General features: G+C 44.7%; 1 protein-coding gene across 10 annotated transcripts in view; it reads right to left on the bottom strand.

The window, feature by feature from the left end:
• The window catches only part of LOC127356659 (RNA binding protein fox-1 homolog 3-like), a 468,674-nt gene that overhangs the window by 233,095 nt on the left and 208,808 nt on the right, over positions 1–26,771 (bottom strand). For 5 of the 10 annotated variants that reach the window (XM_051388636.1, XM_051388632.1, XM_051388625.1 and 2 more), the window contains exon 4: positions 16,059–16,121. The exons of 2 other annotated variants lie outside the window; for them this stretch is intronic. The gene's annotated coding sequence lies outside the window, so the exon portion shown is untranslated. Of the gene's footprint in view, positions 1–16,058; positions 16,437–16,474; positions 16,494–16,535; positions 16,561–26,771 lie in introns of those variants that run through there. 3 more of the 10 variants (XM_051388626.1, XM_051388627.1, XM_051388638.1) reach the window with 3 other exon arrangements.

Genomic DNA, 26,771 nt, shown 5'->3' with positions numbered 1-26,771 from the left:
CATTAGAGGACATTAGCAATGCATCTCCACAAAAACAGCGGAACCTTTTTTGCAGCAAAGCAATGCAACGACGTCCACCAGCGGCTGCACTGCTCAGTCAAATGGATGCAAGCTTCCTTTGTGACCACCAAGATGGAGGATGAAGTGATTGTCACTGTGATATCTTTTCACAAATGTCTATTAGCGTCAAACAGCTGTGCACTCCTGTTACGTCTGTCAATCCTTTAAGTGCCGCACACGCTGGTCAAATATCGCCCTGTCATTTGACACCCACAGCACGCTCCACACACCAGACCGTAGCCAGGAAAAGAGATTGAATGTGCTATAACTTTCTGGATGCAGCTACTAGGAGTGGGAAATATGGATGTCATTTTCTATCATAGTATATGTCATTTTAGAAGTCACAATGTTGAAATCATGATATAGTAAATTACTGGACAGTCAATGGATGCAGTTTGGGTCAAATAAATGGTTAATTGTAAATGGGCTGTACTTATTTAGCCTTTCTAATCATCCGACCACTCAAAGTGCTGTACCCTACACGCCACATTCCCCCATGCACAGACATTCAAGGCCCTCACAAATGGAAACTAATTCATTCATACGCATTCATACACCGATGCACAGCAACAGGAGCAATTTGGGGTTCAGTATCTTGCTCAAGGACACTTCGACATGCAGCGGGAGGAGTATTTGTTAATCCAGTAAATACCTGACAAATCAAGGTACTGTAACTAATATTGCCCTAAAGCAGTTGTACTCACTAATTGATTTGCAAAGGTTCCCGTAATTACAGAACCTGAATAAACATATTAAAATGAGGGCTATCATTGCAAAAACATTATGGCTAATATCTGATGGCACATATCTTCATATCAGCTAACACTAGCATCATTGCTAGGAAACAGTGGCACATCCTCATGCAGCCACCGCCTGATGAAGCTTATAAAAACACACAAAGAGTCATACTGTTACATGTCGGTGACATAGTCTTTCATTATATTGAACATCCAGTCTGGTGGACTGGAGTAGCTTTGGCTACACATAAAATACTCATCAACAGACTCATAACATTGAAAAAGAATCTCTATAAAAGCATCAGGCCATTGAGCCACTTGAAGTAAGATGGAGAAGCCTGAACTACAGTAAATATTTAACAAAAAGCCAGCAGTTTGTAGAAACTGGTGCCATTAGAGCCGCAGATGTGGAGCTGCATCTGGATGGGCTCATTGGACTGAATTACACAGACAAGATTCCCTCTCAGATTCAGTTTCACACATTCGCCAGTGTCTCCTGTTGAATACCGCAAGCTGTAACACAACATACCGTCCCGTGTGTGTGTGTGTGTGTGTGTGTGTGAGTGCTTGTATATACATATGCAAGTGTGTCAGCATATGCATGTCGACAAGCCGGGGAGGAGTGCGAAAGCAAAGAGCGAGAGGAGCAGTGAGACGAGGGATCAGGATTTTGGCTCAAATACAATCTGTGGAGGAGTCACTCAATGAGCTGACAGCCGTCAGTGAATCCTGGTGGGGAGAGGGCTGAGCCACTGTGGTCAAACACACACACTCACACACACCCAAACACAAACACAGAGAGACTCCATCAGCGCCGGGAAGCTCAAACAGACAGATGGGCTAATTCGTGACTGACTGTGTGTTATGAAACATTATCTCTGTGTCAGTGAAATCAAAATAACATTTTGGGTGTAAACGGCGAGCTTGTAACTGCCAACAGAACGCCACATGGCCGTGATAGATGCATATGGACCGTGATGCATGGCCTCGGAAAAATGTTTTGTTGCTAAACTGCTGCAAACGCTGTTTATCGAGTCATCTGGGGCGAACTGCATGCAGCCGTATACGTTTGCCAATCGCATCCCACCTGCCAGTGCCAAATTAAGCCATCGAATCAATTTCAAGAGTCTGGAGGAAAATGAAGGCCATTATAGGCATTGAATTTTATTTGCTCTCTATTCAAAATTAAAGGCTATTGACAGACGGCTTTGTTTTGTTCTCTTCAACCACTCTACGGTTAAGAGTGGGGATAGGTGGTTGCGGCTGCATTTTAATGGCCTGCCCCTTTAACGGCCGGCTACAGAGCCACTTTATAATCCCCCTCACTGGGTATTTGTGTATGCGGGGAGTGTATTGTAGCTAACTGAACCTGGCTCACTGCTCTCCGCGGATGTTTTGTTGTCAAATAATGGGAGAGTGATGGGGTCCTACCCCGCTGCGAGCCACCGCTAAGATTAGACAGATCTTCACACTGGACGATTGGTGAAATTTATCACTGTCACTGGGTGCCAATCCGGGCTGCTTTTTTTTTTTTTTTCACCCATCGCCCCCACCTACACTGTTTGTGGTGGTTTCTCATTTGGAACCTGCAAACCAGTTGTCATGTGTACTTTCCACTCCGATAGTGATAGCTTTAAGCAGCGCCTCAAAAATCACCCTCTGCTTCATGCTCTCTGCACAAATGCTCATCGCGTTCTCGGTCTGGCGTGCATGGGAAATTTTAAGGGGGCGGGAGGTGATTTGTGTTGGTGTGGATGTGTGTGTCGTGACATCACTGAGCAAGCAACATGTGGAATGTGACAGGTAGGAATATAATACCTTTCTATTCTTCTTCTCTCTATGTGCCCCTTTTCTAAGTCATTTATTTATCATCAAAAACCAGAAGGATCTGCTGGCAGAATGCTGGCTTATCTGAAAAATCCATAAATTCAAAAGCTATTTTGTGCAATCGTAATGCATCGAGTATGTATAATTGCAAGAACTCTCCATATCTATTGAGGGTCTTCATGAGCCGGCTGACGTAACACTCAGGGAATGCCAGGCTGTAAAACTACTTTATTTAAACAGTGTGTGCAGCTGTGTGTTAATATGCATATGTGTGCAAACTGGTTGCTAGTGAAGCATCATGCAGGAAGGAGGATTTTTTTCCTTCCTTTAGTGAGTTGAGAGGCCATGTTTCTCAGCCGGCAGATTTTGATCCCTTTTGAAGCGCTGCTGGAATTAGCATGCAGAAGAGAGCGCTGAAAGGTGCTCTGGCCCTTAACTCAATCTCTCCCCCCCTCTCTCTCTCTCTCTCTCTCTCTCTCTCCTCTTCTTCAGGTAAAAGTAATGGATTGTAGCTGGCTCTGGCCTCCGTCCTGTCGCGTCACGCCTTCTAGCCAGGCAGCCAGCCGGCCAGGCGGGAGGGCAGAGCTGTAGGCTCTGTTATTTAGCGTCCATTCCTCCACAGTCACACTCGCTAACTCTGAGGCCAGCTGTCCAAGCACACCGGGCCTGGAGGATGGCAGTGCTGCCTTAACTGAAAGGTGACACCCCCCTCCACGTTCTTTAACAGATTGCCACCTCGGGCCAGCATATCTGAATACCAATGACTGAAAAAAAGCTCCTTCCTGCAGCAACCGACAGGAACAGTGAGGTAAAATGAAAGAGACATTATAACAAACAATGGAAAGAATAATAGTAAAACTTTCTTGTGGCGCAAGGTTAGGTTAGGTTCTTTGAGTGCATTTGTTTTATGTAAAGGCTCCGAATTTTACTCAAACCTCTGCTCATAAATATTTGTTACATCAAAAATGATGGTTTTGATCACCGAATATTCTGTGCAATGTTTTGATTAATAGATTAATTGTTTATTCTATAAAATATCAAAAGTCAGTCCAGAACCAAAGATGTTCACTTTCAAATGACATAAAACACAGAAAATCAGCAAATCTTTAACCAGAAAATGTTTTACCTGCAATATTAGACTGCAGGCAATTCAATTCCTGTCAGTCGACTAACTGATTCATTGTTGCAGCAGCAGAAAGGAGTCCCTTGCAGTGATGAAATTGCAGATTGTTCTCAACTCAAACGCTGCTGCTCGCCAGCTTTTTAGCCTCTTTTAGTTCAGAGTTTTAGTTTTTACGGCACATTTTATGTACGATTCCATCTTAACACCCTCATCCAGCAGCAGCTCTGATAAAGCCACAATAAAACAGGCACTAAACAGGAGAGACAGACTAAGCAATGAAAAGAGCCAGAGTAAATATCAGACTAATATTCATCAGGTGGACACTAAAACACTCCAATGGGATGATGATGTCGGTCTGTGTCTGCTGGATCTGAAAATAATCAACTGTTTGCTAACACGTTCGCCATAAGGTGATAGTACATCAGGGCCGTGTGCCTGTGAGCTTGTTGTGGAGTTCTTCTGCCAACACATGGTCCGACAATCTATTCTTTCAATTCCACATTCCTAAACTAGCGTGCGTGAGCATCCACTTTAACAGAAACGTCAACCTGTACATACACGGGGGGAGCAAAGGTCGCTGCTGTGTAATCGGTCCTGACAGTCACCCAGCGCTCACACTGCAGCAGCCCTGTGTTGATGGGTATGTAAATGTCGAAGTAAGTAGATGTGCAGTGGAATGTGCAAGTCGGAGTGAATGTTGATGTACAATCAGCACAGGAGTCCCTCACTGAACTGACAGCTGTCTGTGAATCCTGGTGGGGAGAAGCCGGAGCCACTGCGCTTAATGAATGTGTGCTGCCATCAGCTCAGAGTCTCAACCAAAACAGACGGGCGCACACACACACACACACACACACACACACACACACACACACACACACACACACACACACACACACACACACACAGCATGAACTGTACTGAATTATTAGCAAAAATGTAAAAAAACCAGCTAATAGAAAAGGAGTTCTTTGGAGTACCTTAATCACAATTACAAACACTGCTACAGTGGTGAGTCATATTGGGTTGAGTGCCAACGAGCAGCATTGTCATCGACAAAAGAAGTCTGGCAACAGCACTTAAGAGTGACTTTTCAAAGTAACATATCAGTTCCAAAGAGCACAAATCGTCTGTGACCACTCTACAATGCATCAGTCAAAAAAATGCTAAATGATTTAATATCTCAAGGGGGACGAGTCTCGAAAATGAGAACAACATCTGCCAGACGCAAACTGAATCGACAAAGAAGAAGAGCAGACCCTGGGCTGAAACTACCCAACAGGCAGTGGTGCAGTGCAGGGTATACACAGGTATATGGAGTATAACTTCTTATTTTCAGTTGGCATTTCGTATACCCACTGATAAATCTCCCTGAGCTACCTTCCCCATTGGTTTACATCAAATACAGCACAACAACACATGGCCAGATTCACAAAAATTTACCTTCTGAAATACAGAACCCAGCATCCGTACCATACCATTTGCCTATTACTGTATCTAATGGGAGAAAGTAATTCAGTCTTTCATATGGTTTTTGGCCACACCAGTGGACAGCCAGACAAAAGAAGGATTTTAGATCCAAGAACCCCTGGTTAGGATGCAAAAACTGTGATTGTTCTGGCAGCTTCTAAAACAGTGGACAGAGAGAAAAAAACACTGTTTGCTTGTATGTATGTGGGAGACATGGACACTACGCACATACAGATTTAAATACAGTAGTTACATTGTTTGTTTATGCTTCACAGGGTCTGTAGCAGTGTTAACTCCACCGGGATCAACCTCAGTGCATCTCTCAAGAGAGAATGGATGGACTTTGAAATTCAAGCATCTGGACAGAAGTAGAGAGACAAGTCTGTCAGCCTTGAGAAAAAAGGTGAAGAAACATGCTTTGTCTGAACCTTGTTAAGTGACAGTGTGCAAATACTAATGGCCCATTTTTGGGTGAACTAAATATGCAAGAGTAGCTTACATGTTACTGTCTATAACACAGGGTGTACCCACTACTAGAGGAACCACTACACTACTGCTAACAAAGATGTGACAAACCTACAGCATATATTTCACACCAGCTGACTATTAAAAAGTGTTGATTGGAATGTCAATCTAGTGTTGTGCCCCTTCATAGACTTTTTGCAATTGTATTTTTCCCTTATAATAAATAATAATAACATAAACATACATTAAAGTAAGTTAAGCAATTTAAATATGTTTCACAGCTGGAAACCATTTAACAAAAAGAAAATGCTTTGCAATTTTTCTATAATGGGTTTCTATCATATTTTCAAGTTTAAATGCATTTTTAGCCAAAACAATGGCACTTATGGTTCCCTTGTAAAATGTTACTGAAATAGATAGAAGGCGACTTTAAACTCAATTGGTCTCGTGTTGCATTGCTTGTTAATTAAAACTTCTGGGGGCTGTTTATTCATTTTCTTTATTCAACACTTTGTGATTTCAATTCGAGCAAACTGAACCAAAATCGGTAATAGATCGGGCTTCATATACTGACACTGATAGCCCGGGTCGGACATGTTCCTGATCCCGAGGAGCAACTCGCCACATGCTGTGAGTCAACTGCTTGCGTGCAAACACATGGAAATGTTTGTGTTCGTGCAGCTTAGCTTGTACCTCAAATTTGTAGGAAGGAGAAATTCAGTAGTTTAGCATTATGTTCATGGTTTGTTGTACCATAATTTGTGATGATGACAAGTGTGTCTTTTTCCCTTTAGCTAAACCTGAACTTAAGGCTGGACAGCGAACACCAAGAAAATTCTGTAGAGTAGTCAATAAAACGGCAATCACAAATCACTGGAGGTACAATCACATAATCTTATGTTGCACTATATATATCTGAAATCACAAAGTAACACAGGAAACAACCCTTTCCTCCCTCGATACAACCACCACAGATTCATCCTATTTTCCCAAATTCAACTCTGGTGAAGTGAAACAAGAAACGTCTCTGCTCACTTAAGGTGACAAACAAAAGCACAGTCCATTAGAAACAGCATGCAGAGACATACTGCTGCATTAACAAATGTAATTGTGTTGAGCGGCACATGTATTTTTCATTTCTCCTGCCATTGCTTTTTAAGGCCACAGTCACGCAGCTGCAATCATATCACAAGACAAAATGAATTTGAAGAGCTTGCTGTGTGTATCTGCCTTCCACGCTGCCTTAACTTCTGTTCTGCCTCCTCGCTTCCAGGAGAATTAAACCACAGTGTGCAGTAATGGCAAAAGTGAAAGCAGTCCCCATTAAATGTGATAATAAGCTGTGTGATAAAACCATGTTTGGAAAAATTGCAATACATGTGTCGTTCAACAAGATGTATTAGTTCAGGTAGCAATTTGTCTCTGCAAGCTGTTTTTAATGGATTTTCGGAGCCTAGGACTTCCGGAAGGGAAGGCAAACGTGCATTAGAACAGACAGTATGAGCTTTGAGCTGGGACATTAGTGGGTTTAGATGTTTCCTGGGTAATAATGGCAAGAGAAAAACAAAATGCATCATCTCATAAACAATAGGAAGTGATTTCTACATTCAAAGAAAGCTGCCGTCACTATTGCTACATCTTGAGAGTCCATTTGCTTTATGAAAAAGCTTTGCAGATTGGCCTGTGTGCTAAACATGCCCCTCCTTGCCAACATGCATTGTTTTTGCAGTGTCAGTAGTACGGCTGTAATACGGTGACTGGACTGCATTTACACATGGATGGTGGCGGAGTTGCCATGCAAGGCGCCGGCCTGCCAGTAGGGGACAACTTGGGGTTCAGTGTCTTGCCCAAGGACACATTGACATGTGGAGCATGAGGAAAACCGCCAACCCTGTGATTAGTGAACGACCCGCTCTACCTCCTGAGTCACATCCACCTATATGTGCTTCCAGCCTGTTAAATAATAAAAACACAAAAATAGTCCTTGTTTACAGAGATGGGCAGGGGGGTTATGTAACCATTGGATACAGAGGCAGACAAGGGGGGTTTAAAAGGACAAGTCATGAGGCCCTAATGCCGTGACCCCCTCCATCTGGAACCGAACGCTGCAGCTTAAACTTTTCCATCGAGCAAACTCTGTCACACGGCCATTTTGCTGTCATTTTTTTCTTAAATTGCCCGATACGCAAGCAGCAATGACAGTCATCTCGGAATGTCATCTAAGCGAACAATTAACAGAGCAGCAAAAATGTGAGGTCAGATATAATTAACATATGTGCTGCTCAGCTATAATTGCTCAAGTCTAAAGCAAGTAATTAAATCATTCAAAGTGAGCCATGCAGACAATGACTGAGTTTTTCACATCTGCAAGAGTGGGGGGGCTGGTATGCTTTGCTCCTCTCCGTCACACCACCCCTGGGACCGCCACCGCATATTCACAGCACACACAAAATAAAGAAGCAATAGACACCCTGCTTGTAATCATCTGGAAGAAATAGCTAACACTGAGGGGATGCTACGTGCACTCGAAGGAGAAATGGCGCTCACTCCCATGAGCCAGGAGAGATCCTTCATCTCTTCCTTTATTCTCAGGAATCACAGAAGTTCAGTCACATGCTTAAGGTGCCCCTAATTGACGGCGTAGAGATCCGCTCATTATGATACATGCATCGGGCCAGCCTGTCAGACAGAAGGAGGTGGAAGGGAGCGGCATTAAGCGAGTGGCAGGAGCATTATCAGTCTATATTTCATAGGTGTCAGCAGGGACTTGTCCCCATTTCGTCCTCTGGGTGTCATTTATTAAATGAAGGAATGAAAGGGATGTTTAAGGTAGAAATACAGGCCTGCTTAGATAAGGGATTATACATTGTTACAGGATGAAAAATTGCATTTGAACCTTAGATACAACATCCAGGCTCCAGGGTATTTCATTAATTTATTGTCCTAACTGCTGTTCATGGTCACATATACCCAGCATGCTATAGGTGCATACAGAAAAGTTCCTGATTAAACCATAAAGGGTTTCAGTGCGAGAACATCAGATTCATTTCCATTAGTCAGTGGATTCATTTGCTTTGTGTTCACACTACTTTTGAAAATATGACATGAATCTGTGCCAACTGTAAACCATTTGACTCTTCTGACCCGTGAGGGAAGGGAGAGAACCCAGAGGGCGTAAAATAAATAAATCTGCCATTGAGTGATGAAAACTACCCTCCAGAGCAACACATGGTTAATGTTTGGTTAGCTTTGTGCACAAAAACAATTGATTGGGGTCAGGGAAAGACTGTGATTTGGGTTAAAATAACTACATTCAGGAACGATTGTGGTTCGTTCAAAGAAACCCGAGCTGACTTTTGGGAAACTGGAAGCCAACAGCTGTTCCCGAGTCAATGTCTGACACATTTAGTTTACTCATCCAACCACCTCAACCTCCTCTGACTTTGTGGCTCTTTAATCTGACTCACAGGAAGAAGGCTGTGGGTATAAGCCTGCCATTGGCTGACTATTTCAATCGTAATTCCCCTCCCCTTCCGCTTTCTGCATGTTACCGTTCTCAAAGTTCCAAACGTGGCGTGAAACAACAACCTCCAAGTTAGCAACCTACACACTGAAAATGGCATGTTTTGACAAGCTAATATAGGCAGACCTCACCTCTAGGGGAGAGATGAACAACTATGTTTGTCTTTTTGATCAGTAATCGTTTTCTTTTGTGGAGATTTTGGCATTTTAGCCAAAACAAGTTCAGCCCGAAACTGTTTTGCAAGGGCGTTGTCGCTGCATCCTGGGCTTCAGCGTCAACCAAGACGATTGTGATTGGTTTAAATTAATGATTAAACAAATAAAAACAAGCCAGAGCTTTTATTTCCCCAATACCATGGTGATTTCTCCGACACTGACACAGTGCTTAAACAATGCAAGACTAGCGGCTCTAAAGCAACGTCACGCCGCCTCCTCTTTTGCTCCTGACTGACAAGAATTTCATTTCACATGACCACTAGAGGGCTTTGAAAATGTAACACATTTGTTGAAACAACTGATGGTGTCGTTTTTCTTGGGAGGACAGAATCCTATATAAAACCATGACCTGCACTATGAGAAGCAACCCCATTAAAGTTCTAAAGCTCTCTTTTAAATGATATTCTTTTAGTATCTATGCACAGCACAGGGGAGGGGCAAATATAACCAGCCACAACCAACGGCAGCCACTTTGTGACCTGTATGCACTCTCTACATCACCGAGCTTCCGCCACTACCTACTTCACAAGGATCCCCAAATGAATTCTGTTCCACTTTCCACTTTCTGGTGTGACCAAGCACTATAAAATATACAATCCCATTCATGAATTCAGGGAACTGGGAGTCTCTGGTCCACCTAACTTGTATGTCTTTGGACCATGAGGGGAGACTGGAGCACCTCAGGGGAAACCCACACAGGCGAGGAGAGTGTGCAGCCTCCACACAGGGAGGGAGGGCCACTGAGTCCTTCCTGAGGATTTGTTTCTGTCAAATGAAGAAAGGCGCTGGCAACTTTTGACATTATGTTCTCAGCGGACCACGGATGAGGTCAGAAGCAGTATATCATCTTCTTTCTTTTTTTCCAGCGGTAAAACTCGGCTACTGAGTGCCGTATTACAGTATGACTTCTTTTCATAACAAACCAATAGGCTTTCAACCTGTCTGACCCAGGGACTGAGGCCTTCCCGAGCAAATTCAAAACACTTTGCGTGTGCTCTGTTCTTGACATTTAAAACCATATGAAAATGAAAATGGATCCCAATTAGAGCCGCAGGAAGCATAAGGCCCTCTTGGTTCTCTTAGTAACTAACTGGTTTAAACATTTCCCCCCACGAAATGCCTTGAAAATTGACCTTCTCATTCTGCGAGCGGCGATAAAAGCAGCCTTGAGTGGCCTCAGATCAAGCTATTTTGATAGTCGTCTGTGAGGATGAAAATGTGAAAGTAAAAATAAGGCATAGCAGAAAGGAACATAATCACACAGCGTATTATTGCGGAGGCAGCGCCTTGCACTTGAATGTTCCCGCATACTCTCAGTAAAGAAACATGACATTAACCACTAGGTATTAATGTAAATCACAGGAGTGGAAGACGCTAATAGCCACTTTAGGACAGGTGATTATTATTGAGGCGATCGTCAGAGGATTGACATTGTGTACTGAGTAAAGTCTATAAATATATGAAATAATGTGAGTACATCCTACAGAGCCACCGACATAAACACAGAGCAGCGCTGTAACAGGCTAATGTGAAGGGAGGGTGGACCATAAAAAAAAGAAAACTATGCTATATTTAAACTTGAGGGTACAGAGGCAGGGATGTCGGTTGGATCACCTGTTGAAGAGCATTCATTTCAACAGGGGAACAAAGGTCAGCATCCTTGCTGGAGCTTTGATTGGCAGGCGGGGGAGCTTGATGCCCACAGCAGCAGCCCAGCGGAGCAGCCAACGGTGGCGTGTGGCTTGGCTGGGCCACATTTCTGACTCAATGCTGACTAACTGAGTGTGTCTGCTGACAGTGTGTCTGACTGATAGGATCACCCCGGGAGGCTCTTCCAGGGCCTTTACAAAGTGTCTCTGATAGGCCAGGCCCGTAGCACTGCCGCGAGGGCCCGCCGACAAATTAAATTTAAGCCCTGCTAATGCACAGCGTAATCATAGAGTGAGGTGGTGATAAATTTTTCAGCGGGGTTACCATGGGCGCAGCAGAGGAAGAGCTCGGTGCAGAATCCGAGATGGCAAAGAGAGGAGAGGCGGCAGCAGCAGCGCAGGGAAAAATAGCCGAGTGTGACCTCAGCTCAGCGCTGAAAAATCCTGCACTCAGAAGCCAAGGACTCGTATGAAAGAACAACAATAATACGCCATTATGAGATGTAACATTTTGCAACGACCTGCGTTTCCAGGGGGAAATTTGAAAGAAAAGCAATTTCACATTAAACTATCTGACACAATGCAGGTCTGTGGAGTAGGAGAGGGGGTGGGGGAAGAGGGGGGGGCGGCAGATAGCATGGAGTGTGTGTGCATGTGTGTGAATGGTTGGAGGGGCGGCGGTGGCGGCGGCGGTGGTGGTGGTGGTGGGGGTGTTCAGGAGCTTCCTAACAGCCATTGGCCGACTGGAGCGAGACACACACATCCCCTCCGCGGAGTTAAAAGGGATGGAGTGGATGAAATTTCAAAGCCTCCCCTGCAGACACACACTCTGCTTTGCACACATCAGCACTGAGATGTTCAAATATTCAACTCCGTCGTTCCAGCCTGGTTTCATCTCCCGTACGCTAGTATCAGACATGGTTCTGCCGTGATTAATGAGAAAACCAAACCCCCCAAAAAATGGCTCCACATGCATATGTGTGTGCACAAGAGCACCTTTCCCTTGCATGATGCTAAAAACTGTCCTTAATTAAAAACTGCGTCTTTGAGTCGTATATTTCCCATGATTACTTGCTGAAGGCGCAACAAGACAGCGAAAGTCACAGTGAGATAAGAAGGGAAGAGACGGCAGACATTCACCTTTTAAACTCCATTCACTTATTATGACCAACAATGCCGTTCTGATTAACTGGCACATTGACATCGTTATAAGACACATTCCAGAAGCGTAACACAAAGAGTAACTCTGCTGCCCTTGTACAGACAATAAGGAGCCCTCAGAGCTGCAGCGTGTTCGGCTCTCCCTCCTCCGTTTTTATTTCCCTGACTTGACAGCCTTGATTTGACCACTCGCCTCCTTTTCTTTACGAGCATCTCTCACAAAGAACATCTGTACAGCCGACGTCACAGCAGTCCGTGCTACTAAACAAATGCATTAGATTCCAACACACTACAAAGAAGTGGTAATTCTGAAATCTCTTTTTTTGTTGTTGTTGTCTTTTCTTTGTTTTTTTTATGTTGGCAACATCTTTGTTGCTAAGCAGTCGTTGCTGTGGTGATTTTGCACTGCACTTCCCAGAGATCACAAGTCAGTCAAAGAGTGTGGCCGGTACTGTGGCGTCTTCCTCTTCCTTTTACTTTTTTTTTTTTTTCGGCTAACTTAAATGCTACACATCCAGTTTTCCTTCAGTTTATTCACATGCGCTGGCAGCATGAAACATCACTTCATGTGCATCAAAGGACTGAAAATCATTTGTTAAAGCTGTGAAGTATTCAGCTGTATAAAAGAAAAAAAAAAAACCCCGTATTGCGACTTACTGGAGGAAACTGCTTAACTTGCTGACACATCTCAAAGCCTTCTTCTCATTTCTTCCTGACCGGAGATCTCTGACATTAGAGGGAGTCAGGTTCATCTATTGACTGGTCCACCACCACCCGCCCCCAGTCCTCTACTGGTATATGTACTCAGACGCACCTCCAGAATCACTGTCACCCTCACTGAGTAATTACAGCGATTAATGCATGGACGCAGCTCGCCTCTGGCTCCGGACACTCTATCAAGACGTGTGCGGTAATGGATGAAAGTACATTCTTAATAGAGAATCTATAGTGTCTAAACCAAGGGGGAAAAAAACAAAACAAACATATACCTTTTTAATCAAGACTGAATTTACCCACAATCCTCTTGGGGGAGATCGTTTACCAGCCTAGAAACAAGAGAGAAAGCGGTCAGGTTCTTTTGCCCTTGTCGTTGCGCTCACGCTGACCTCTAAAAATGGACAACAAAGATCATATCACGACAGCAATACTAGCGCCAACAGCCTTTGCACAAATTGATTTAGCCACCCAGAACTCACTCCCATCTCAATGAGGTGGCAGGATGCTCACAGCATATATCACTGTCACACAAGCACCCTCTAGTGAAATGTGATTTTTATCTTTATGAGCTTTTTTTCCCCCTTTTCGGTACAGCATGTAGCGGGGTAGTGATAAGTGATGAGAAATAAAGGGTTGGCACATTACGCTAATACAGGTGCTCTCTGCGCATATGGGTGCTATCACACAGGGAGAGTGACATTGTTGTGGTCCTGTGCATTTGAAAGCGGCTGGCGAGGCAGCAGGGGGCCTGTGGTATATGGCTCATAGATCACTTATGTGTGGGTGAGAGTTGTCACCAGCCAGCGCTTGGCTGCGAAGCACAACATAGTTTATGGCACACAACCGCTAGACGTAAGCATGAATCGTGGCCCAGGCAACAATGAGGAAAAGTGCACTAAAAATAGATGATAAGCTTTTTTGCGCTTGCCCCAGAAACAATGGCTCCTTTTGATTTTTCATGTGTTCAAACTGTGGTACAAAGGATGAAGGAAGTAGTGTATAATGTGTGACTGGGCCTGTAGTAAAAGACCTGGATAAATACAGCTAAGAGGCCCACGCTAACCTGAAACGCACCCTCGGTGAAGGCTGGAAAGACACGATAAATGTTGCACTTTCAAGTGTGTTAAATGCACTAAGATAGTCTGGGCTTTCTCTCTTTCCAACTGACAACCTCTGTTACACAGTTAATTACAGCCAACTGCAACACAGCGCTGTGTCAATTATCATGTGCTTTAGCTCTCTCCCAATGGATATTTTTACTGCCTTGGTTTCACTGGTAAAGTTTCTACCTTCTTTTATTGCTATTCTGCCCAGGTCTCGAGGCTGAATTACATTCGGCAGACAGAGCTGTAAAAACAGAAGGGATTTAAGGATTCAGATTGGTGGAGGGTAACCTAATCTTCCGTAATTGGGGGAATGGTTCTCATTTATATCAGCCTACTTTAGAAAGCAAGCTCATCGGCAGGCTGCTATCATCCCAGGCATTTTACTCTGACGATTCATTTTCATAAAGGCCGGGGAAAGGGAGGTCGGCCGCCACGGCTACGAACACACATATTAAACCTAATCATCATTAATCAAAGCACTACTCTTACTTCGCAGGTCGTGGAAATCAACATACACAACATGAACGCTGCACAAAGATCCCTCATGTGCCGGTTTCGCCTGAGCCGCCGTGCTGCTGGAGTGCTGTGAAATAACACATTCTGGGCTGCGCCGTCTCAAAATGGAACTAAAATGGTAATCCTCTGCCAGGCGAAGCGTTCTCGCCTCGCCAGATGCTTAGTTCTGAAATTTGCCTAATTGCCACGCTCAGATCAATCCCTTTTACTCTGCCAAATGAATCTGCCAAAGTGTGTTCCGAGCGTTTTGTTGGCCCAATATGCTTTTTCTCTTGCAAAGATTCGTGTTTTCGTGACTCCCCGCGAAGGCCTGAGAGAGGTTTTGGTCTCTGTGACATATCCGCACAGCCGGATGCGTGTCCACCCCTGCTGACCTGCGTGCCCATTAGCCATGTTGCAGTGAGGGCACAGGGGCCTATCCATCTCAGCCCCCACCCCTGCACACACACATACACACACACATTTAGTACACCCACTCTTCATATGGCTCAGACACATGTCGTGGGCGGACTAAATGTGGCCCTTTGATCAAAGGGCAGCGTGTGGGAATGGACACTGACTTACTGACCTCCCCCACACACACACACACACACACACACACACATTCATACACTGTGCACTCATTACTGTGTATGCTGTGATGCACAGTTCTGAGTTAACATGTAAATAAACAAACTGAAATGCTTTCACAATTATTGATACACACACACACACACACATGTGGGAACAAATGTTGAATGAAAAAAGCTCATTTTGTGCAGCTGCTACTGTAGTCATTAAAACTAAGTGCATATTATGAATGGCACACACATATGCTCAGCACATCTTGGCGAAGGTATGCACCAAGACAGACATCCATCCATGATTCATCTCCCATCTGCACAGATGATACATCATGACAAATGACTACATGATATGAAAGTCCTCATTCTAAAATAATAAGACGAGAGCAATGCAAGTTTTAAAAAAGGAGAGGAGACAGAGGAGAGGTGCCTCTGTGGGTGTAAATATAGAAAGTGACGGATGAATCAGAAGTTTAGTCAACAGAGAAAACCTTGGTTCCAGCTGCCCGGCTGTCTGATGAGCCACTCTATGCTTGTCAACAACATCCCCTATCATTCTCACACAACTATCTACTCACAAAACCAAGACCCGCCCCCTTCATCCCTCCGGCAATTCCAGCATCCTCCAAGAGAAACCCCTCCGAAGGCAGCAGCAGCAGCAGCGGCAGCAATCTCTTTCCCCCTCCCCGTCCCCGTCCCCTCTCCTCTCCTCTCCTCTCCTCTCTCTATTTCTGTGCATCCTCTCTCATTCCTTTTTGTCTCCACTTCTTCTTCTCCCTTCCCGCGCTGCCGCTGCGTTTGGCGCGGTGCATTAAAACATAAAAGAGGCAAAGAATACAAAAAAAGAGAAAGAGAGAGGAAAGAGAGAAAGAGACAAACCGACGTTGGGAAGGCTGGAGAAGCCAAATTAGCATGAGAATACTCACAGTGTTGTTGTTGAAGGAGCGCGGGGATGGGAGCGCGGCACCGGTCCCTCCGTCAGATACAACCTGCACACACAAGATTGAAGAGGGGAAAAAAAAGAAAACTAGGCTGTGAGAGCGGCAAAGAGGAGAGAGGAGGAGGAGGAGGAGGAGGAGGAGGAGAGAAGAGCAGGACACGGAGGAGGAGGAGAAGAAGAAGAAGAGGGAGGAGGAGGGAGCAGAGCATCCAATGCGCGCACCAACAGGAGCCCAAATAAAGAAATAAAGGATTCCTCGAGGAATGTGAGTGTGTTTGGGCAGCGGTGGTGTGTTTGTGTGTGTTGCTATGAGGAGTGTGAGGAGGCAGGTTGTCTTTGGGAAATATAGAACACACACATATATACACACACTCACACACACACACACACACTCACACTCACATGCGGGGTTGCACTTGGGTGCGCAATCACATCTGACAGGTCTGATCTGCGGTCCACCTACCTCCTTATCGCTACCTCACTCTTCCACAGCACTGTACTCTCTCTCTCTCTCTCTCTCTCTCTCTCTCTCTCTCTCTCTCTCTCTGTTGCTCACACTGATGCCAGAGATTCAGCTGCTACAGGGGAGCTATCGCCCTCATCGCTGTATGTTACCGAAAGAGGGAGGGCACCGTCGGATCTCCCGCCCGCCCACGCCACCCGGCCCAGCACCACCCCAGCTCCCCCCCCCCCCCCCCACCCACCACCACCCTCTCCTGTTCGCGCTTTCCTCCACCTCCAATGTACGGAGAAAGAGAATGCTTCAATTGAATGAAAGCAATCCCAGTGGCATTGAGGCAATTATAGAGGCTGCTGGCACTGTTTTCTGCTTTTTTCGTCCTCCCCTCCTCTTTCACGTTCCCTCTGTCCTCTCTCGGGCCAGTGGAGGGTCTGTTTTCTCTCTCTTTCAGTTTCTCAGTTGATCCAAACATATGCCACTATTAATGTAGCTTCTGTCACTTCAGCTGTTTTTGGTCAGATCACTTCTGTCTCCACTTCCACCTCCTCGACCCACGTAGAGTCTGCCACCTTCCCTACCTGCCTGCCTGGCTGCTACACCTTTCTCAGCCCCCCAAAAAGCTCCACAAAACCCGACTCTCAACTCCACCTTGCACAACCTGACAGTCCAATTCAGCTCCTGTAGCTACTGAGAGGTAAAATATATTAATCCTCCCGGCCTTATCAGGTCTTGCAAGGCTAGTGCGGCGTGGCACGGCGCAGAGACAAACAACACAAATGATTCCAGAGAAACTTTAATAACTGTCTTTTAGGTCTGGCTTTTTGATGCATGCTGCTCCTGTATTTCCTTTCTTCCTTTCTGAAAATCTAGCAGTACATATATCACCAAAAAGAGCTGTAAGTCAAACACCTCAGCCTCTAATCAGGTAGCCCTCCCTCCATCCCCTCCACCCCCACACATTGCATCCCTCCAGCCACTACTGCACTTTATCTCCCCTCAATTAACATCTTCTGAGCGAGCCTCTATTATCTTAACCACACAGAGCAGAGAGGTCCTCCGAGGAGACGCCGTGGAGGACGGCTGAGCTGTGGACAGAGGGCTCCCAGCCCTGCTGCCGCTGCTTCAATTCACAGGCCTAATTAAAGCCAGAGTCAGACATGACAAACTGCGAGCGGAGGTGCTACAGAAACAAACACCGACAGGAGCGTTGCCTGCGCGGGTGCATGTAGCCCGGAGGATTCTCTTTGTGAGGATTATCTGCCAGAAAACAGGCACGTTCACGTCAACGTCATGACAACATCATCTAAATCTCTTTTGACTGTTTGCTCGGTTTGATCCTGTTTATTTTCTACCTTATAATAGGCATCACCACAGTGTCATAGCATCCACTATTAATCATATTCCATACGAAGGAGAGGCAGAGAGAGACAATGCCACCTCGCTAAAGCTCAAGGATTCCTATAAAATATATAAGTGATACAGTTGGCTGACGTCACGCTTATATATGGCTAATTTCCGTTTTGTATAATGCCCCCTGTGCTCTCTTTCATCTGTTTGGTTGCCCTCACCAACTTCAATTTCACCCTATGAAGCCATCAAACCACCCATTAAGCCATCAAGCTGCCCTCTTTGTCCTTGCTCCCCTGTCTGACAACAACAGTGAGAGCCGGTGTCGCGTCCCCATGCACTCTCACCACTGAGGTAGCTCGGCGATTTGGCCGGCCCTGCCACCGACTTTGGCTCAAGCCAGACTATTAAGAGTATTCTATTACTGTTGGGTTAACCTGTCACGCTTGGCTGTGGCTCTCTTTATTGTCTGGCCGCTCTGAAAGGGCAGGGGATAAAACTCCATCAGCAGGACAAACGACCACACATGCCACCATTCATCAGACACCCGGGGGTTCCCCCTATGGACGCTGGCCACTGCAAGCTCACTAACACCGCAGGGGTAGCCTTCATTCTCCCTTAAAACGTGAGCTCCCAGGGGCCAATCTACACAGCTGAGGATGGACAGAGTGGCATCTTTGGTCACATAAGGTTTCCCTCTTTAATCACGACTCTGAGAATAGCGGTTCTATCCAGGCTGAAGGAGCTAATGTATTGACTAAGATCAGGTAGTGCAGCAGGCGGTGTGAGGAAGTGATTAAGAAAGCAGGCTAGTGATCAGTGGATGACAGGGGTCAATCCCCTGTCGGGCAATTGGGTAGTGGCCTTGGGCTAGGTACTTAGCCCCAACACACCAGCCAGACACTCAACTGTGAGAGTGGATAAAATGTCAAATTCAACTTCACCCTTTGCCAAGGTTCAAAGCAAGGAGATGACAGCGAACGCTTTGGTTATTAAAAAATTCATATCGTAATGAAACAGCCGTGTTCCATCTTCACACATCCCCCTCCAGCAAACACGGCGCTCCTTTTTTCATGGGATCCATCAAGGGAGGGCCACAATTAAGTGACTAATTTGATTAGGAGATAATGTGAGTCCCACTTAATGGAAAGGACAGACTTCACAACACAGGCAGATTAGTTTGGTGGATGCCTGCTTATTAATTAAGACAGCCCTGCGTGCCCATATTAAGTCAAATGCACAGATGCAGTTTTAATGGGTCAGAGTATGCACAACTAAGACAAATGGAAATTGGTATGTGCAAAAAAACAGAAGCTGGTAAAGCCTGATGATGACCATGAAATGTTTTAATCAAACTTAAAATAACTTTTAAAACATTTGGGCATGCACTTGCATTATTTACCCATTCATAATGTAAGAGGTAGCTGGGCTTGGTGTTAAAACATGCCAAAGTGCTTCTCATGTAAAATTTCCCTGTGCTGCATCTGTGTTTCCACTGTGTGTCATTGCACACCATAGCAACAGCAAGTCATTATACTTGTTCAAATTACCTCTCTCGCTGTCATTCAGCTTTTGTCTCTGACACTACATAAGCCCTTCAGAACAACTTCTGCCTTTCATTTATGATTTGATCTGCATGCTGAACCACTGCTACAACTTGTGCTCAGTCCCTTAGAAGATTTTATATAAATATACAATGAATAATTTATCAATAAACTAGTTTAATGTTTGAGCAAAAAGCTAGTAAATGGGGCCAATTTTCTCTTCTGTAAACTATGATTAGGGCTGAATTCTAGCCTTGACTGAGTAGCTTTAACATAAAGGATCACAACGGGGTTCCTGTGTGAACAACTCTGTACCAAAGTCATTTTCTTTCTGTCATCTTATGTGATATATCTTTTCAGAAGTCCAACATATTTTGTTTGTAGCTTATGTACTGCTCGCCCCAACGGTTGCCCACTTGCACACTGACAATCAGCCAGACGGATCTCCAGCGCGCCTCTTTCTGAGTCCCCGTAGGAAAACGTAAAAACCACAACCAAAAGCATGAGAGATTACTGTATTTGCGGCAGTCCTTGAGTTTGTTCTCGGCGCCTGGCTGGCGTGTTCCGCCGCCGCGGTGCTCTGTCATTCCGGGCACACCGCACACTCCCTAGCGCTCTATTTACGGTGGCCGAATCCCTGCTGCGTGGAGCGGGAAGGGTATAATCTCCCAGCGGTATTCTGGGTGGTGAATCTGTCGGTGTTGTCTGTGCATACCAATGGCAACCTCACCTCTGTCTAAGGAGTTATGATGTATAAAGAAAGGGAAAAGACGGCAAGCCAGTCTATGATGTGTCAATATGTTGGAGGGTACGTGGGGGTGTCTGGAAATCCCCAGTGGAGAAATACATTCACTCTCATCAACACTACTAGTGCTAGTGTTAGTACTTTGGCGGCTGCTACTCCTACCGCCTGCCTCTGTGCAGTCACACTGCGCTGGATTCAATCAAGCAGCCATGTAAAACAACCACATCTACGTAGTGTATGCATGCCGCCACCTGCAGACACGTGGCTCATTCTGAAAGCTTTGATCGTCTCGGTCCACAAGAACGTGATGAATTCCATTTGACAAGTGGAACATTTCTGCAAACTGTGAGGTTAAGGAAGATGTAGGTTAAACTGCTGTGAGACTTATTGTCTTTGGATTGCATGGAAAAGGAACAACTCCCCAAGAGAATAAACACGATTCTAAAAACCTGTTTAGAAAGAGTGCGTGCTGCACGCACGCATATAGTTGCCGAATACATGCATCATATGATAAAGCCCCAGAGTAAAGAAGCTTAATGAAGCCACACGAGGGGCTAGTGTCTGCAGAGCAAGGTGTCAGGTGACTTTCCTTCTGGCTATATGTGCGTCTCATTGGTATGTGCGATGCGATGAGGCCTTGGCTCTCTTCTGATTATGATGTCTGCTGAGAGCTGGGCCAGCTCAGGGTGAGAGCCAAACCGACAAGGCTGAGATGGAGGGAAGATTCAGAGAGCCTCTGTTCTCTCACCGGGGGATCCCCCACATCATTTAGCGCCTCATGCAGATCGCTGCTAGTGGCAACACAGCCCTCTGGGCCCGAGGAATTAATGTACCAAGCAATGGCAGAAGTGATTTATTAAAATAACACACCCTGATGAGAGAGAGGAGCCAGGGTTGCTCTTTCTCAGCTTGTCCCCATATGCCGCCAAGGGAGGAAATGGTATCATATAGGTGCTACGGCGAAAAGAAACCGTGGAGAGACTGAGAGAAAGTGGACAGCCACTACACAAATTGTGCGACAGTCCTCGCTGTCATTGCTTATTTATTTACCCTCTTTCCATTTGAGTCAGGCCTTGTATTAAATTGATCCCTCCTGCCGCGTTTTGCCTTGTTGAACAAGCGCAAAGCCCCGTTAAGTGTCTGTGAAAGGCTGGTGATTGTGTTTGCGGCGCCCCGGGTGCGCCGCCGCCGTCCGCTCCCCTCTATCTCCCCCGGACAGACGGGATTAGAAGCTGGGAGAGAGGCTGAATGACCCTCTGGAGGGGACGAGAGACAGGCAGGCAGTGAGCAGCTTGATTCAGGGCTCACACACAAATACACACAAACAGAGCAAGCCTGCATGTTCATGCACACACATTCTCTTAGTCACACACGCAAAGTGTTTAAGGTTGAGCTCAGCTTGCCCCCAGACAGATGCATGGCCATCCAGAGGCTCGGCCACGTGCAGAGGTAGACATGCAATTATCCATGAGCTCACACATTAGGTACTGTACGAACAGAGAGCTACTGTATGTAGCATCTCACTGCTGATTATATGAGAACATCTGCTGTGTTGCTAAACATCTGCTGTTCAATAGCTCAGATCTAAGCTCTGATATTTTATTTTTACTGTTTTTTTATTAAGCCATTTGAGGTTTTGTGTAAATTCCTGCCAACCTCAGCCCTGTATGATAGTGTAGAGTGGTTGCAGAGAGACAGTGAACAGTGGGGCACTATGTAGATTGCATGAAAGGAGTTGATGTGGTTCCCTACTGGAGCCACTGATGGTAATGCACAGTGGAGTTGTACATGTAGGTCTCACATTTACATACATTTACATCTTAGACATTTATCTGACACTCCTACTCAGAGTGGCTTACTATACATACAAGAGTGGAGTAATTCTAAATGACTGAATTGCAAACACTTCAAGCTGTTGAGAGTAAGGAGTGCAGAGGTTAAAATAAGAGTGGCTAGATGACAGAAGACAGGAAAAATCTCAGTACGACTGAAATCATTGTGTGTATAAGACATCTAGTAGGAAACGGAATACAGGTAGATTTTTTGGGAGACGCTAGTAAAGTCAGGTACAAATGTAGCATGAATGAAGTGGGAGTCTGGGATTTGAAGTGTTCCTTCTTGAGGAAAAATGGACGCCCTGAAAAATAACTGTACTCCACATCTCAGATCCCTGAGAAGCTGCAGCACACATCTCCCAGCCTGCTCCATCTGATCCACCGAGCCCCCAGGGAATGTTACTGTACAGCTCCCCCGTCAAAGCGATGGAGCAGCACCCATTCACATAAAGCAGCACACTTTGAATCCATTCAGATCAGATGATTACGATGCTGGGCACCTTCCTCAGCGGGGCAGATAAGTGGAGAGGCTCCATTCGACATTTACATCTCATACACCTCATCAAACACCAGGTCTTTGTAGTCATGTGTTACATTTGAATAAAGCAAAGTTAGAATTTTTAAGCAGTGTGAAAATTCATCAAACCTCCCGGCCGGTGAGGCCCTTGTCTCTCCTAGCAAATAACTCTTGGTTACCTTATTCAAACTGAAAGTGGCAGGGCTCAAATCAAATCAAGTCAAATCAAATTGTGCTTGGATGAAAAAGTGAGGAGTGGGGGAGGAAAGGAAAGGGCTTGAAAACAGTCACATTTTCTCAGGGAGTTCAGGCTCTTTTTCCCTTTAATGGCTCAGAACAGCAATTTACTAAATAATGCAGATGAATTTGCACAAAGCTAGCTTTAACGCAGCAACAGTGTTATTTCAGACAGTCAAGTACAGAGGAAGGAAGAAAGTCAGTGCAGAGAATAAAAGATCAGTTAGAGCTGTGCACAGTTTTATACATGTAGTGCTCAATATTCTGACCTTTCATTGTATAACTGTCACCCGATGTAAAAAAAAACATAAGTGTTAATCTGAAGACCTGAATAGGAAGTCTAACCAAAACCCTTAAACTCATGCTGTAAACACATAGAGAGCACCAATGGAAAGTATGTATCTGTATGATGAACTGATCCAGACAGGCAAAAGAGCAGAATGGAGACAAAGGCAGACGAGGTAGGCAGACTAACAGATACAGAGTGAGAGGCAACCTCGATTCGTACTGGGTTCCTCTGCCTTCAGCTTGAACTTTCCGTGGCAAAGATGAAATAAAATAACAATGGGTTACCATAGCAATAACAGTGGAGCACATAACTAAGTAGTGTGAGAGATGGGGAGCATCTCGGGGGGGGCATCCAGCTTTTATCTGTCAGCCGCAATCCTCCATCATCAAAGCTCTTCTCCACTTTCAGTGCCAAGACTGAAAGACACCAGTGGATCATTAGTCTCCAGTGAAGAAGACAGTCATTTATCCATGTGGTTTTTTTTCTTCTTTTCCACAAAAGTTGAGAGTGAAAGAGGGTTTGTGTGGGTAAGACGGGGAGAAAGTGAGAAAAAAAACGCTAGAAAGAGGGAGTAATCTTTTTTTCATCAAGTCAATTTCTCTGGGCACTAACCTAGCTCCCTTTGGGCTACCTGTGCAGGTACCAAGCCTGGGGTCTGACGGGCTTTTCTCTCTGTGAAGCAGCAGCCCTTTGCAGCACATCAATACACTGAACTTTTCCTGCCGAGTACCTGAGCTCTGCTGCATGACCCGCTCCTCCTTTATCTATTCTGTTTAAAGATACCGGTTGCGGGAGAAGAAGCTTGATTACCTCCTGGGACAACCCCGCTCCTCTTTAAGTTTGCCAAGTGAGAAAGTCTTCAGAAGTTTGTTGACAGATCTCTGCTGCGGCGGGAGGGAGCGATGGACATGGTAACCTTGGCTCTCCAAAGGACAAACGGAGAGTTTTGAAAAGATCAAGCGGGTGGGATTTTGTTTATGGAGGAGATGGACAGGAACAGGACGGTACAGGGAACACAGGTGCACATGGGAATATATATATATATATAGTGCCATAAACAGAGCTTTCTAGGATTCCTATCCTACTCATGGATGTGTGATCAAGCTAAAGCGCCATCCCTAGAATCCATTTCAAACTAAGAGAAATTCAGATCAGAACCTAACAAGTTAGAGGAAAGAACATTTCCTCAACTTGTGGAGAAGAACTAAAGACTTCATTCAAATGTGTTAAAATTGCAAGCTTTTATTCCTCTGCTGCATTCATGAACTCAAGACTAAGATGTTCCCATATAGTCAAACAGGGAGGTCTGATAATACAGGAATGCTTTTTAGAATCTGTTCATAGTGTTCAAGTGAACGCATCAGTCAATATTTTTCTAAAGCAAAAGAAAGAATGCATCAAAAGGTTAGTCTGGATTTTCTGAAGTTGTATTGTATGAGGTACTTATCCATAGTCAGTGTATTACTACAGTAGACAGTGGTCGACAGCCACCCAGATTGGAGAACAGGAGTGCCAGCACAGAAGCTAAGTAACAGCTGTAGACAGGGCAACAACAAAACTAAAAATCTATTTAAAATGTAAAGGTTATATAGAAAATTCACTTGCACATGGCTATTGGACTAGAGCACCAGCATCTCAGACCAAAAAAATGGGACAGAAACAAAAGAAAACTCAACAGAACCATTTTTGCAGTTTCCAGTCTGTCCAGTCATTCACTAAAAGAAATGGGTACTTAATTCACTAAGTTAAAAATGAAAATATTCAGGAATGGGGCTGCGATAGCCGTAAGGTGAAATAGCGTCAATCTGTGGGGACAAGTACGGCCGTCAAAGTGCGTCCACTAAAAGTGCTTGTTTTTGCCACACAGAAAGCCTCAGATCGTTATTCTAAGTGTCTGAAGTGACCGGCTCTTTAAACAAACCACAGAGAGGCTGAAATAGCAACACAGGCAAAGGGAGCATGACGTACTCTATTATATATTTATGTACCAAAAAGTTGTTGGCTGTTATATTAATGTTTAAAATCTCATATATATATATAAACCTTTAAGTCTATATTTAGAATATTACCACTTTACCTTGATGTCAGAAAGTCTTGTTTTGCTCTCTCCAAAGCCAACAGACTCTTTGGCAAAAACAGTAATTTCACCTTGCAGAACACAGGGATTGCTGGTCTACCGCTGCCTCGATCTGCAGATCAGATCTGTACACCAAAGTCACACAATAACACAAACAAACTAACCAATCGAGGCAACAGTGGACCAGCAACTCCCTCAAACTGGAATGCATAAAGCACCAGTTAACAAGGGAACAATGTGACATTCAAGCAACTCAGCATTCAGGCAATTCGTTAAACCTGTATAATGGATCAGGAAAGATTAATAGTTTAGGAATGCTTTTTGGAATCCATACAGGCTGTGAAAGGTACTCTCAATATTTCCAAAAGCATTGCCAATAATACATTAAGTAACTGTTGTTTCTCAGCAATTTAGTCCAACAGTAATGTTTGTTAATACAGGGATTCTTTTTATACTCTGCAGTTGCTTATGTGGAAGCCTTAGTCATTATATAAAAAAAGCTGTTACACGTGAACAATTTGGCATTCAGGCAATTCAGCATCAAGACTGCAGTGTATTTGGACAAGATGATGAATATACCATACATCTAGTCAAGCCTGTATAATGGATCCATGTGTCAGGGTGTGACTTCGAGGTGTTTCCTGAGGAGCGCTGTGTGTCTCCTGGCCTTTATGAGAGCCGCTTGGTTGTGTAAGTGTGTGTGTGTCTGGCTTTGTAGCTGCTGGGCTCCACAGGTACACAGGCCATCGATCACACGGCGCGGCCATTATACACAGGCAGGGGTGGAGGTGGATAATGCTCCCACCGCTGCCACCGCCGGGGCCTCGACCGCTTGCGGGTCAAGCGTTTGGCTGGCCAGCGGTAATCAAGCCGACAGTGGGCTGCCTGTCTGCGTGACAGATAACGTCACTAACACTCATCTGTACAAACCAGCACGCAAATACACCCAACGCACCCACACACACCCAGTCTGCTGGTTTGCTTCTGTGATGCAAAATTAAGTATCTGCAGGAGGTTTACGATTAACCAAAGAAAGTCCACCTTAAATTATGGCATCATAGAAATTGACCTTAAAAAGGACACAACCGGCTGTATTTTTCAAGTCCAAAACCAACAATGAGTTTATTCTACCAGCAAACATTGTCTGTGTTTTGACACCTAATACATCTCAACTTAGATTTTGTCCAAAAGTAATAAGAACACAGCACAAGTTACGTTTTGGTGACTTTCATTACAATGAATGTAATTTATTTCTTTTAGCTTGTCACACTGCAGTAAATATTAGGGTTACTTTCCAGAAATACTATTGCAGAGTTTATCCAGAATAATGTTCCATGTCTGTCTGTAATAGTAATTCCATGTTCCTAATGAAGTGATATGTTATTCAAGTACAGTAGTTTGGCTGTTTTGTGTGTATTTGATAGTTTTTTGACAAAAAAAAATCTCTGTATGTAAACTAAATAACTAAATAACACCAGCATTATCCTTTAAAGATGTTATATGTGATATTTCTGCAACAATACAGTAACCTCATTAACTTCAAACTCAGACATGAGGCAGAAGGCAATGTTCTACTCCTAATTGTGAGACTAGCTGAAGAGGGAAGATTCAAAACAGGCGAGTTAAATATAAAACTGTCTCTTAAACA

Source organism: Dicentrarchus labrax, unplaced genomic scaffold (genome assembly GCF_905237075.1).
Source record: "Dicentrarchus labrax unplaced genomic scaffold, dlabrax2021, whole genome shotgun sequence".
In the NCBI taxonomy this organism is placed as follows: Eukaryota; Metazoa; Chordata; class Actinopteri; family Moronidae; genus Dicentrarchus; species Dicentrarchus labrax.
This window is presented reverse-complemented; position numbering and strand designations above follow the sequence as displayed.